Genomic DNA, 3,816 nt, shown 5'->3' with positions numbered 1-3,816 from the left:
GACGGGATAATGACACGCTGACACTTGGGGGACGGGATAATGACACGCTGACACTTGGGGGGACGGGATAATGACACGCTGACACTCGGGGGATGGGATAATGACACGCTGACACTTGGGGGACGGGATAATGACACGCTGACACTTGGGGGACGGGATAATGACACGCTGACACTTGGGGGGACAGGATAATGACACGCTGACACTTGGGGGACGGGATAATGACACGCTGACACTTGGGGGACGGGATAATGACACGCTGACACTTGGGGGACGGGATAATGACATGCTGTCACTTGGGGGACAGGATAATGACACGCTGACACTTGGGGGACGGGATAATGACATGCTGACACTTGGGGGGATGGGATAATGACAACCTGACACTTGGGGGACGGGATAATGACACGCTGATACTTGGGGGACAGGATAATGACACGCTGACACTTGGGGGACGGGATAATGACACGCTGACACTTGGGGGGACAGGATAATGACACGCTGACACTTAGGGGACGGGATAATGACACGCTGACACTTAGGGGACGGGATAATGACACGCTGATACTTGGGGGGACGGGATAATGACACGCTGACACTTGGGGGACGGGATAATGACACGCTGACACTTGGGGGGACGGGATAATGACACGCTGACACTTGGGGGACGGGATAATGACACGCTGACACTTGGGGGACGGGATAATGACACGCTGATACTTGGGGGACGGGATAATGACACGCTGATACTTGGGGGACAGGATAATGACACGCTGACACTTGGGGGACGGGATAATGACACGCTGACACTTGGGGGGACAGGATAATGACACGCTGACACTTAGGGGACGGGATAATGACACGCTGATACTTGGGGGGATGGGATAATGACACACTGACACTTGGGGGACGGGATAATGACACGCTGATACTTGGGGGACGGGATAATGACACGCTGATACTTGGGGGACGGAATGACACGCTGGCACTTGGGGGGACAGGATAATGACACGCTGACACTTGGGGGGACAGGATAATGACACGCTGACACTTAGGGGACGGGATAATGACACGCTGACACTCGGGGGATGGGATAATGACACGCTGACACTTGGGGGACGGGATAATGACACGCTGACACTTGGGGGACGGGATAATGACACGCTGACACTTGGGGGGACAGGATAATGACACGCTGACACTTGGGGGACGGGATAATGACACGCTGACACTTGGGGGACGGGATAATGACACGCTGACACTTGGGGGACGGGATAATGACATGCTGTCACTTGGGGGACAGGATAATGACACGCTGACACTTGGGGGACGGGATAATGACATGCTGACACTTGGGGGACGGGATAATGACACGCTGACACTTGGGGAATGGGATAATGACACCCTGACACTTGGGGAATGGGATAATGACACCCTGACACTTGGGGGACGGGATAATGACACGCTGACACTTGGGGGACGGGATAATGACAAACTGACACTTGGGGGACGGGATAATGACATGCTGACACTTGGGGGACAGGATAATGACACGCTGACACTTGGGGGACGGGATAATGACACGCTGACACTTGGGGGACGGGATAATGACACACTGACACTTGGGGACGGGTCAGTGACTCCTCGGTGTAGTCCCCTGGTTATTGTGACATGTGGCGGTACATTGTCCTCATCGTGGGGTCAGCAGTGACGAGCCGCCGGTTGTGTTGATGCCGCACACAGCAGGTGGGTATGTGAGCCGCGGGATCGGTTACACTGTGGGCACTGCCAGCCTTGTATAACTTTAGCGTCTTTCGGCAGGCTTTGTGACCCGACACATGAACCCTCCAGCAGAGCATCACTACAATCCTCGGGTAACGTTGCCCTCACGAGCGGCCCGCAGCTCTGCTGCTCGTTAATGTAATAATAGCTGTCGCTGTGTTCCTCCATAATGATTCCCCGCTCGCAGTAATCGTCGCCTACAACCTCCCGCCATGTATCATTTATAGGGAGTCTGTCACCAGGATAGCTCCACGGCGTCTATACAAAGCCCTATAAAACCCCAATTAGTGGGTGTACAGCTGCCCTCTAAATGCCCCTGAAAAGCAATAATCAAGGCAAAGGAAGATGTTGGCTCCGCCCCCCTGACTACTTAGAGCTAAAACTCTTACTCTTTCTAGTAGTCAGGTCCTGTGTTCCCTTTTCACTTTGATGAGCGGCTGAGCAGCTCCTTGCGGGCATTTATCATCCATAACGGGCTGTGTCTGGTATTGCAGTGTACAGTAGCTCTATTCACTTCAGTGAGGATTAGCTGCAATACCAGATATGGCCCATGGAAAAGAGTGGCACTGTTTCTGCAGATCTTTTCTTCTAAGCACAGAGCAGTCGCGCCTCCCTCATCTCCCATTGAATGTTGTGCCATAGTGGCGATGTAGACCTGGCTTTCAGAAGTGGTGCAGGTTGTACAGCCCTGCAGGGATGGGGGGCAATCAGCATCCTATAATGTGGCGTTACAGGACGACCGCGGGCGTGAATGATCGCCCTGTAATACCAGAAGCTCCGCCAGAATACCTTTTTTTAAAAAAAAAGCTTTGCTTTCTGTCGCCGTCCTGTGAACCCGTGGCTGTTATCATTTTTGTGGCGATCGGGTCATGTGCGGCTCGTGTTTTGCGCGGTGACCTGCAGTCTTTATTGATACCATCTTGGGGTAGACCAACGACTTTTGGATCGTTTCTTATTTAATTTTTTTTAATACGGGGTGACCAAAAAAAGCGCAATTCTGGCATTGTCTCTATTTTTCTGATGTATTCGCCGTGCGGCATTAATAATGTCGTATCTTAATCTGATAGCGTTTTGCGGATGCAATGATACAACATTTTTTCTATTGTTTTGACGCGGCGACTGGGAACGTTTTTTTTTCAACTTTTACTATTTTCTAAATATTTACTAAAACTCTATTAATTCTCACATTCTATATAATAGCGCAGTTTTGCGTTGTTGTGCTTTCTTCCCAGCAGCCCTGGGCGTCCTCAGAAGGCCACTGGCTGCTATGACGACCATACCCCCCCCCCCCCCGCTTACATTGCGGGGGCCGTTTGGGGCCCTGAGCATTAGTTGTGGCATTTAACATGTTAACATCCGTGATCAGCGTGAAGATTGATCACAGCGATCACCTGACATATGCAGATACCCGCGTGATACATACATGTACGCTGCACGTCAAGGAGGGGTTAAACTTATTGTGAAGTAATACGTTCTATTACTCTCTGTTATCAGCCATTTCAAGCGAGTGAGATGCTGACTGTAGAGTCCTTTAACAAGGTGGGTGCCAGATCCCGGGGATGGAGGCGAGCTGACGCCCGCAGACGGCTCCTCTAGCGTGTGAGATATCGCACAGTGGTGTTACACCATCGCAGCGCCGCGTCCGTGCAGGGAGAACACGACGACATCCTCAGCTCTGCTGCTCCGATGCGTCACTTCTATATTTCCAAGGTGATGAAGGGTAAAGCTTCTCCGCCCGGAGTTTATACTTGGTATAATGCAGGAAGTGGCGCGATAATCGCCACGACGCTCCTCCCCTTTGGCGCAAGGACAGCGGACCCACGAGTGACAGTCCAGTTACTGTAGATACCGTAACCTGGCGTTGTCAGGCAGCGAGACCCTAGCAACCAGTCCTGTCTCATATCCATCCCACAGTGGAGTCCCTGCGCCTGATGCCTGGGGGCCCCGCTACAGACTGTACACCGGGGCCCGTAACCTTCAGGCTCCGCCCTCATTCACGCTGTAATATATGAAGCTTTATAGGAAACATCGGAG

This window comes from Eleutherodactylus coqui, chromosome 10 (assembly GCF_035609145.1).
Source record: "Eleutherodactylus coqui strain aEleCoq1 chromosome 10, aEleCoq1.hap1, whole genome shotgun sequence".
Taxonomy (NCBI): Eukaryota; Metazoa; Chordata; class Amphibia; order Anura; family Eleutherodactylidae; genus Eleutherodactylus; species Eleutherodactylus coqui.
The sequence above is the reverse complement of the archived record's forward strand: the minus strand, read 5'-3'. Positions refer to the sequence as shown.